At 41.7% G+C, this 11,237-nt stretch overlaps 1 long non-coding RNA gene across 1 annotated transcript in view; it reads right to left on the reverse strand.

Moving 5' to 3' along the window:
• The window catches only part of LOC110268270, a 10,654-nt gene continuing 715 nt past the window's right edge, over window positions 1,299-11,237 (reverse strand). The window contains exon 2 of the long non-coding RNA XR_002356403.1: window positions 1,299-2,339. This is a non-coding gene — a long non-coding RNA (uncharacterized LOC110268270). The remainder of the gene's footprint in view (window positions 2,340-11,237) is intronic.

The raw sequence follows: 11,237 nt of genomic DNA on the forward strand, positions 1-11,237 counted from the left end.
TCTGACTCTCGGGAGCATATCAGGTGGCTCCCCTTACTGGAGGAGCTTGATACGTGTGGCCAGTTATCGTGGGGCTCGGCTGTGCTGGCATGGATGTACCGCTAGATGTGCTGGGCCAGAGCATGGTCAGCGCAATTTGGGTGGGTGCGTCAGCTTGCTGCTATCCTGGGCTTATCACCATATTCCACTGGTATGGCCCGATGACTTTGATACTCGTTGATTTCCCCTGATGGAGAGGTATTATAAATATTTATAATAACCTTTCATATTATTATTACTTAGTTAATTAAATTGAGCGATACACAGGATGTACAAACCGCTTCCAATCAAGTCTTACATGAGAGCAAGCTACGAGGACGTGACGACAAGGAAGGTGAAGAGCCTGAAAATATCCACAGTTACACTTACCCTCATTAAGTAGCACCTGATAATTCTGTTTCCTGGACCCAGGAACTGCCGCTAACTCTTCAACCGTGAAGTTTGTGCTCGATCGATCAAACTGGTACACATTCATAGTATTCACGTGCTTAGAGTTGAATTCTATGGCCTTCACCAATGTCTGAGAGAATTCAACACCGACTTGAAGTTGGGCAAGTGCCTCGGAACCCTTCCTTGCAAATAGTTCACCCAATCGGAAATAACTTGACTTAATAAGAGCCCTGATCGGCAAATTGCGGGAATCCTTCATAATAGCGTTAATGCACTCGGAGATATTGGTCGTCATGTGACCAAATCGACGACCCTCGTCAGCATACTGTGCCCACTGTGACCGTGACATTTCTTCAAGTCAGTTTGTGATTGCTACATTTTTGCCCCTCAGTTGGCCAAAATAATGAGCAAACTTACGCTGCGACTTCGAATACGCTGCGTTAATCAGAACCTTCTTCAAGTCTTTGTTCTTAAAGTGAGTCATGAAGTTGGCTGCAATGTGTCTTGTACAAAATGCCTGGAAGGCGTGAGGTGGTTTCCATAAACTCCCTTCGGCGTAGTGCACCATCAATGGATTTGTGTCTGTCTGAAATCACTAAGAGCCCGGGGTGTGGTGTGACATGCTCCCGTAGGTACGACAGAAAGAACAACGACGCCTCCTTTGTCTCACCCTCAACAACGGCAAATGCAATAGGCAAAATGTTTGCATTGCCGTCTTGAGCTATGGCCATCAGCAAGGTCCCACCGTATTTACTATATAAGTGAGTGCCATCAATGGAAATAAGTGGCTTGCAATGCTTTAAAGCCTCAACACATGGTGAGAACTTTCAAAAGACTCGATGAAACATGATCGTGTCGGTGAAACCAGGCCAAGGCTGAGTCACTAGTTGCACCCAAGTACCTAAAGAGACATAATTAGTTGGCTTATTGTACACGTCTGAATTTTTTAAAAGTGAATAACCAAACTTGAAATAAATTTTATCAGGCACGTACATCTGCATAGCGAATAACCAACGAGGAAGCTCGTTGTATGACTCTTCCCAATCGCCATATATTCTAACAATGACTATGTTTTGCAAGCCAAACCTTTCTATAGGACGCCTTGTAACCAAAGTAATTCTCTACACCTCCTTGGATAACCCTGATGCTGATTGGATCGGTTTTGACCATCGTGAAAATGTGTTGTGCAATCACCTTCGAATCCAACCTATCATAGTATTATCCCATCGAAGTTTGCATGCAAGAATGAGTCCTAGTGTATCTCCTAACCTTCCACTTTTCTTTCTTTTGGCGATATGATATGAGTATGCTCCAATTACAACTGGGTCCAAACTGGATACACTGTGCATTGTACCTCAATTGGTCACTCTTTGCTATTTTGTAATCCGCAGCCCTCTTGATACTGTACTGCTTAACTGCCAACATGACTTCTTCTTTGTTCTTAAATTATTGTCCAACCTCAAACTCGTTGCTTGGATCCTCTTCAGGGCCTCCTTGGGTAAATGACCAATTCAAAGTCATTGCATCAAGATTCAACCTCGTGAAATGATCCGGTCGGTCATATGGTTAAGAAATGACAGGCTGTGTAAGGACGATTTGTGTGTCACCGTAGTAGTTCATCTCTTCTTCCTCATCACCATCATCAGGAATTTTAGGTGGTTCTTCATCAGCATCGTCTCCGTCGTCGGGGTTAACTTCATACTGATCCATCATCGGATCTCTGATAGCAGAACCATCATGACTTTCAACACCGTCGTCTATTAAGTCAACATAACGAACTTCAACATTACACCCCTCCTGACTACCCATAGGTGGCATATTTAGATCCACCATAGTGCTTCTGATAGTTCGTCTAACAGCTCCACTCAACGGACTATCATCGACAGTATCTGTAGATAATCCTCGACCACCTGTAATACCCGGTCTAACTGAAATTAATTAAATAATGAGTTAAATAGGAGCGAATATGGTTGGAAGATTTGGCAATTGGAATTTGATAATTTAAATATGATATTTGGATTCAGTGAATTTTTCCAAGTCAAAAAACATAGTTTTCTGCGTAAAAGTGCGCAGTGGAATTTTGACCGGCAGTACCGACTGATATCTGTCTGGTACTACAGCTGAGAAAATTGATTATGAGTAAATAAGATTAAGAAATGAGGAATTATAATTAAGGAAGGTAGAAATATTTAAAGTGCGATTTAGAGCGCTAATCTTAAAGGTTTTGGCCCAAAATTGGGCCAACAGACAAAAATAAGTGAACCGGGCCTAAGTGGGCTCAAGACCCAACATATATAAACATTAGTTATGAGCATTTCAGCTCATTTTACCCTAAAAAGAAGGGTTGGGGCGCTGAAATTGAGAAGAGAGAAGAGAAGAGAGAAAACCTAACTCTCTTTGATCTTCAAACCACCATAACTTGAGCTACAGAGCTTCGATTGACAAGCCGTTTGCGGCCACGCGTTGCTCTTCTCATCCTCTATAATTCTATCTAAGTTTGGTGGTGAGTATTTCATTCATCTTTGCCCAGTTTTCGAAATTCCCACTGTTACACGGTTGTGATATATGCTTGAGGAATGATTAAGGTTGATTTGTGGGTGAAACCACGTGCTAGTGAGTATGATATTGATTATGTATAATGAAGGTTGATTGGAAACGGTATTATTGGAAATTGGGATGAGGAAGGATGTATGACATGATATTGTGTTTGTCCTTTAGCCATTTGATTGAGAAGTGCTAAAATGGTTGGATGATGTTTTGTGAATTGTGAAAAAGTGTTAATGTGTGAGTTGAGGAGGCTTGATGTTGTTTTTGGTATATTTTGATCGATTTCAAAGAAAGGGATGAAATTGGCATGTTTTGGTTGATTTGGAAAATAGTTGAAAATGGCTTGTTTTGAAAATGGCACCTTGTGGTTTTGTATGAAAACATGGTTTTTAGACATATTTTGACGGGACATAACTTGGACTACGGATCTCTGTTTTGTGCCAAATTTGTTTAGAAATGAAATTGGATCCGAGATGTCCATGCCGTTCGAAGAACGGGTGAAAAATGATTTAAGATGAGAAAGTTATGTCCGTCGGAAGATTGGGGGTTGAATCTGTAAATTCTGCAGCTTTTAACTTAGAAAATTTTTAGCAGAACGACCCTCCACGCATAGGCGCACTTGGCGCGTACGCGCCATTCTTCAAGAAAGCACCATCCACGCGTGCGCGTGGTGTGCGCGGGTGCGTCGATGCGCTGCACCAAATGCCCAGCCATTTTTCCGAGAGTTGTGCCAGTTTTGTGCCTGAGGCACAAATGTATCCGCGCGTACGCGCGGCTGACGCGTGCGAGTCGTTTGGCTATTTTTCAACCCGCGCGTCCGCGTGTATGACGCTTGCGCGTCGATGAGTTTTGTGGCCATCCACGCGTGCGCGTGGAATGCGCGTACGCGTGGCCCTGTTTTCATGCCAAAGTTGATTTTTGAGTTTTAAAAGCCAAATCTCATACTTCTAAGCCTCCGATCTCACCCCTTATGTATTAAATCATTATGATATGCCTAGCAATGAGAAAGGAGCTAGGGGATGTGGTAACTTGCGATTGAAGCAAGGGGAAAAGTTATGATCAATGATGATCAAAGATGATTATATGAGATATGGAGGATGACGGTAGAAGTACCGTGTATGCCATGAGCCGAAGGGCTATATTTATTAATAAATGGCTGGTTCTTGATTGAACTATGAGCCGGATGGCTGAGTTATTGCCGGGTTATGGCAAAGCCATTATTGGTTATGGCTGAGTATAAAAGCATATATGATTAATGAATGAATGTGTTAAATGGATAACAATGGAGAATGTTGAAATGTGATGTGTGACCCCGGGTAGTAGGCAGTGGCGTTGTCCACTTGCTCCGGGTATGAAACGGGAAAGGATGTTTATGATAAATGAGTTTAATTATGGAGTTTTGAATAAATGAGTATTTGTGATACCTGGGTAGTAGTAAGAGTGGTGGTTCATCACGCTTGCTCCAGGTTAATGTTTGAGATTTGATAACAATGATGATTGCTTTTAAACTGAACAAATATATGTTTTGAGATCCTGGGCAGTAGCAAGGGTTGTGGTTCGTCCCACTTGCTCCAGGTCAGAGATTGTGACGCCTGGGTAGTAGCGGCAGTAGTGGTGGATCCACTCGCTCCAGGTTGAGCTGTTAAACACCCGCCTGGGTAGTAGCCATAGTAGTGGTTATTCCACTGGCTCTGGGTTGAGCGGGTAGTAGCAAAGGGGTTGTAGCTCAAACCTACTTACTCCGCAATGGGTGTTTCTGTCCAATGGTTAGCTACCAGGACATGTCGGGTTGGCTATATAACCGACGGATGATATCATCAGCCATAGGGCAGGCATTCATCATTTGCATATGTTTGAATTGTTTGGGTTTTCCTATTGTTTGGATTTCTACATCATATATGCCATGTTACCTGACTATGTGCTACCTGTTCTACCTGTACCATACTTGTGCATTACTTGCATGTATTGCTTGTGTTTGTACAACTAAGAGGTCCCTCATGCTGGTGTCGGTGGATTTTGAGTGCTGTTCTTGATGAGATGAATTGATGATGCGATTGCATGATGATGATTATTGAATGAGATAATTGGAGCTCCCTGGGTAGACGCAGTGATGTGGTTTCACTAGCTCCAGGCGAGTGTATGATGTATTGATATAGAATTGCTGAGGCAGAACAACTGGTGATGGTTTTGCTTATGATTCTGAGTCTGATTCGTGGAAGAGTCAGCGAGTTGGGAAACATGTGAAACATGATTTAAATTTAGCACTCCCTTATGACAGTTGCCTATTCATGGATTAGCGAGAACCTAGGATGAATGATTGGTGAAGAAGTTTAGGATGCTTAGTGAGTTTTTATTGCAGTACATTGAATTTATTTGGCACTTTTACCATACTGGGAACCCATGGGCCCGGGGTTCTCATTCCGTATATATTTCAGATACAGGTCCAGGTGCTCAGAAGTGAGTTGTGGGTCGTCTGAGAGACGGCGAAGATCTTTATTTTCTCTACTTTGTGTTTTGCTTAGAATCTCTCCACCTTTGTTTTGGAAAGATTATATTATGTATTGTACTCTTTTGAATTTACCTGTAGAGGCTCTCATGTTTCCTTCGGAAGAGATTAGGATATACTGTTGTCAACTAATTTCATAATGTACCCTAGCCGACCTAAACTTCGCGGGTCACGACTAGTAGCTATTTACTTATGTTATATATATCTATCTGTTATCTATCTCTTAATCTCCTCTACGCCTTGTCCACATATCGTTTTTGGCTTCACGGTTTATCTTTTGTTGTCGAAACGTGAGAGATACGTCTTCGCGACTTTATTTCTACTCTTTTCAGGCTTCTCGATTAATACTCCTTTCGAAATTACCTATATTTATTTATTAAAAATCCACCTGAGAGTCGTACCACTGTAATATCTTTGACTTTTGACTCGAGCATAAGGATTTAAATATTAGGGTGTTACATTATGGTATCAGAGCAGTTCGTCCTCGTGAGCCTGAGGGATGGAACTGCTTATGCTTCAATGCATACTCTGAGTCTGTGCCTGTGCTAGTTAGGATATCTAACCGATACATCTAGCATGAAGTCCATGAGTGTACCTTTGGTACTTTGAAGCACTATACTTCCGATATTGAGACTGATCAACTTGATATCGATTGTTTGGTGTGTATAGGAACCAGATGGCGCCTCGTGGACCCGGTCGGGGACGTGAAAGAGGTCGTACTAATACGCAGGAATTGGAAATCAACCCGAATAACCCGGTAAATCTTATGGTGGCGTTGGAGAATATGGCTGCTGCTATGCAGGCCACCGCGGAGGCTCTTGGGCAACAGATAAACAATAATGGCAATGGCGGAAGGGAAGCTCAGGGCCCGATGACACTGGCAACCTTCTTAAAGGTTAATCCACCTAAGTTCAAGGGAACCACCAATTCGACTGAAGCTGATACTTGGTTTCAGGCCATGGAGCGAGCACTGCAAGCGCAGTTGGTGCCTGAAGAGCAGTGTGTTGAATTTGCTACCTATCTGCTCACGGGGGAAGCATCGCATTGGTGGCAAGGGGCTCGACGTCTCCTGCAACAGGGGAATGATCCTATCACTTGGGATGCCTTCCAGGTGGAATTCTATAAGAAGTACTTTCCGAATTCCGCTAGGACAGCCAAGGAATTGGAGTTACTGCAGCTAAAGCAAGGTGCTATGTCCGTATCTGAGTATACAGACAAATTTGAGGAGCTATTCAGGTTTTCCCGCATGTGTCAAGGAGCTTCTGGAGACTTCGAGGAATGGAAATGCATTAAGTATGAAGTAGGGCTCCGGAGCGACATCTTAAGTTCAGTGGGACCAATGGAGATCCGAACTTTTTCAGAGTTGGTGAATAAGAGCAGAATTGCTGAAGAGTGTGTGAAAAGGAGGGTTGCAGAGAAAGGAAGTCATAGAGAACACAACCAAGGATTCGCACCAAGGGGTCGAGAGTTTAAGGAGAGAGGATACGTACAACATTTTCCCCAAGGACAGAATAACCTTGCGACGAGTGAGGAGTCCCAAAGGAATGGTAAGGGAAAACGGGCAGCGGCTGCTTCTGATGTTTCAAGCTGTCAGAGATGTGTAAGTCATCACCCAAATAGGCCGTGCCAATTGGGGTTAGGTGTATGTTACAAGTGCGGGTTACCAGGGCATGTATCAAGAAATTGCCAACAAGGAGAGAGTCAGGATGCGGGCCGATTGTGACAGTAAGATTGAGGTAATTGCCTTAATACAAATGGATAAATGCCTGTGATGTAAATGACTTTCTGTTGAGAATGATATGTTGTGTTTGTTATGAAGTTGGTTGATTTCTGGATTTTTGGTGAAACGGATTGAACCCGTGACTTTTAGTTCCTTTGATTTAAATAGATAAGGGATGGTCCTAAATGATGGATTTGGAAACGTTGATTTGAATTGTCGGTCAAGTTAAGTGGTGGTTTATTATTTGAGCAAATAAGTGATGGAACTAATACTTGACGAGAAATCAAGGTGGCATAGCGGAAGCTTGCTAAAGCGTAGCATAGTATGGTAATAATAAGGAAAAGTGGAGTATGATTGGAAATGCTTTATGCTTCGAGTACTTAAAAGTTTAGTGAGCTTATGCAGATAATGATTCCAGATAATTGGAATTAATTGCGGCTGTGAGCCTTGATGGTTCTGAAACGGATGAGGAAATTATCATTGATGCGTAATCGGATTTAGATGATGATTGAGTGCAAGTTGTCGTGTTCGAGAGATGAGTGCTATGATGTTTGGTCATGGTGACCTTGGATTTAAATCAAGATTTATAATGATTGGTTTCAGAGGAATAGTTTGGAAACCTTTAAATTGCAATGCTGATGCGGTACTGAGATTGGTTTGAGGGAACCCGTGACGGGTGGTAAACTCCAATTTTTGGGAAGGTGCTGTTAGATTTTTTTTCTTTTTCCAAGAATTTGAAGGAGTGTTGGTTATAGTTTCGAGAAGGACCTTTGATTTGAATAACTTTAACAAAAGAGATGTGTTTCAAATGCTTTTATAGATTATTAAAGTAAGCTGGATTCTTAAGATTTTGTCAGCTTGCTAGTCCAAACTCATTTGAATTCTAAAGACGAAGAAGGCTTTGATTAATTATAGTGATGTGGGATGATGGCTATGATTAACAATGATGGCAATATTATTGATGACATGATTTGAGATTTAATAGGATGTGAGTTGATGAGACGATAAAAGTAAGGAACGAGGCTGTTGGTCGGTGTTGAACGAATGACCGAGACCGTCGGAGATAGAGAAATCAGAGCGCGACAACGGAGGTGCGCAGAGTAAAAGGACCCTGGAACTGTTATGCGTTGGATATAAAGGCAGACTACGCTCGCGTACTCGCAGTGATGGATGGAATTTTCGAGGGAGAAAATTTCTGTTAGGGGGTAGAATGTAATACCCGGTCTAACTGAAATTAATTAAATAATGAGTTAAATAGGAGCGAATATGGTTGGAAGATTTGGCAATTGGAATTTGATAATTTAAATATGATATTTGGATTCAGTGAATTTTTCCAAGTCAAAAAACATAGTTTTTTGCGTAAAAGTGCGCAATGAAATTTTGACCGGCAGTACCGACTGAGATCTGTCTGGTACTACAGCTGAGAAAATTGATTATGAGTAAATAAGATTAAGAAATGAGGAATTATAATTAAGGAAGGTAGAAATATTTAAAGTGCGATTTAGAGCGCTAATCTTAAAGGTTTTGGACCAAAATTGGGCCAACGGACAAAAATAAGTGAACCGGGCCTAAGTGGGCTCAAGACCCAACATATATAAACATTAGTTATGAGCATTTCAGCTCATTTTACCCTAAAAAGAAGGGTTGGGGCGCTGAAATTGAGAAGAGAGAAGAGAAGAGAGAAAACCTAACTCTCTTTGATCTTCAAACCACCATAACTTGAGCTACAGAGCTCCGATTGACGAGCCTTTTGCGGCCACGCATCGCTCTTCTCATCCTCTATAATTCTATCTAAGTTTGGTGGTGAGTATTCCATTTATCTATGCCCAGTTTTCGAAATTCTCCACTGTTACACATTTTTGGATAGTTAGTGTTGAAGTCTTGTGATTTTGGGTGTTTAGGGATACTCCAACATGGATTCTAAGCGGGTTCTATCCCTACTTCATATGGGCTGAGGTAAGAAGTGCTCAAACCCTTGTGATTTGTCATTTTTATGAGCCCTAGGTTGATGTATGTATGTAATATTGGTTATGTTAGTGTATTTGGTGATGTTGGTGCACAATTGAGAGATTGGTATTGCTTGAGGAGCTTTGGTGAGGCTTGAAGCTAAGGTTGGTGAAGACTTCCAAAGAAGAGGCTCAATTGGTTTGGCTACAAGAGGTACGGTTAAAGTTTCATTTAAGTACCGTGTGTTGTGATGAGAATTCCTAGGCTAGATGCCCCTAGGATTAAGTTTGGATTGTGTAAATGGTTGGTACTAATATGCATAGTTGGTATGTAATGTGAATTAATGATTGGGTTGAGAATTGTGTGGCCTTGTATGCTTGGTGTATTGAGAATTTGATGTACTGGGGTAATGAGTATTGATTTGTGGTTTATGCATTTAAATTATGAAAATTGGGCCGGAGGCCGTGAATTTTGGGCCGGAGGCCGGAAAGAGGTAAGAAAGGTAAGTCGATGTGTGCATTGTGTGATGGCACAAGTGATTGGATGAATTTCAGATAATGAATATATGAATGATTAGGTTGGTTATTGAGTAATAAGGTTTGAGGAGTGAAGTGTGGAATCTGGTAATTTTGGGTAAAATTATGTAGATGAGGTATGTTTGGTTTTGGTTAAGATATATTATGTGGTTATATATGTGATTATGATTATTGATGCCTTGATGGTATGATGATGCATTAGAGATATGTATGTTGTGATATATGCTTGAGGAATGATTAAGGTTGATTTGTGGGTGAAACCACGTGCTAGTGAGTATGATATTGATTATGTATAATGAAGGTTGATTGGAAACGGTATTATTGGAAATTGGGATGAGGAAAGATGTATGACATGATATTGTGTTTGTCCTTTAGCCATTTGATTGAGAAGTGCTAAAATGGTTGGATGATATTTTGTGAATTGTGGAAAAGTGTTAATGTGTGAGTTGAGGAGGCTTGATGTTGTTTTTGGTATATTTTGATTGATTTCAAAGAAAGGGATGAAATTGGCATGTTTTGGTTGATTTGGAAAATAGTTGAAAATGGCTTGTTTTGAAAATGGCACCTTGTGGTTTTGTATGAAAACATGGTTTTTGGGCATATTTTGACGGGACATAACTTGGACTACGGATCTCTGTTTTGTGCCAAATTTGTTTAAAAATGAAATTAGATCCGGGATGTCCATGCCGTTCAAAGAACGGGTGAAAAAAGATTTAAGATGAGAAAGTTATGTCCGTCGGAAGATTGGGGGTTGAATTTGTAAATTATGCAGCTTTTAACTTAGAAAATTTTTAGCAGAACGACCTTCCACGCGTAGGCGCACTTGGCGCGTATGCACCGTTCTTCAAGAAAGCACCATCCACGCGTGCGCGTGGTGTGCGCGGGCGCGTCGATGCGCTGCACCAAATGCCCAGCCATTTTCCCGAGAGTTGTGCCAGTTTTGTGCCTGAGGCACAAATGTATCCGCACGTACGCGCGGCTGACGCATGCGCGTCGTTTGGCTATTTTTCAACCCGCGCGTCCGTGTGTATGACGCTTGCGCGTCGATGAGTTTTGTGGCCATCCACGCGTGCGCGTGGAGTGCGCGTATGCGTGGCCCTGTTTTCATGCCAAAGTTGATTTTTGAGTTTTAAAAGCCAAATCTCATACTTCTAAGCCTCCGATCTCACCCCTTATGTATTAAATCATTATGATATGCCTAGCAATGAGAAAGGAGCTAGGGGATGTGGTAACTTGCGGTTGAAGCAAGGGAAAAAGTTATGATCAATGATGATCAAAGATGATTATATGAGATATGAAGGATGACGGTGGAAGTACCGTGTATGCCATGAGCCGAAGGGCTATATTTATTGATAAATGGCTGGTTCTTGATTGAACCATGAGCCGGATGGCTGAGTTATTGCCGGGTTACGGCAAAGCCATTATTGTTTATGGCTGAGTATAAATGCATATATGATTAATGAATGAATATGTTAAATGGATAATAATGAAAAAATATTGAAATGTGATGTGCAACCCCGGCTAGTAGGCAGTGGCGTTGTCCACTTGCTCC

The sequence above is a fragment of the Arachis ipaensis genome, chromosome B10 (assembly GCF_000816755.2).
Source record: "Arachis ipaensis cultivar K30076 chromosome B10, Araip1.1, whole genome shotgun sequence".
Taxonomy (NCBI): domain Eukaryota; kingdom Viridiplantae; phylum Streptophyta; class Magnoliopsida; order Fabales; family Fabaceae; genus Arachis; species Arachis ipaensis.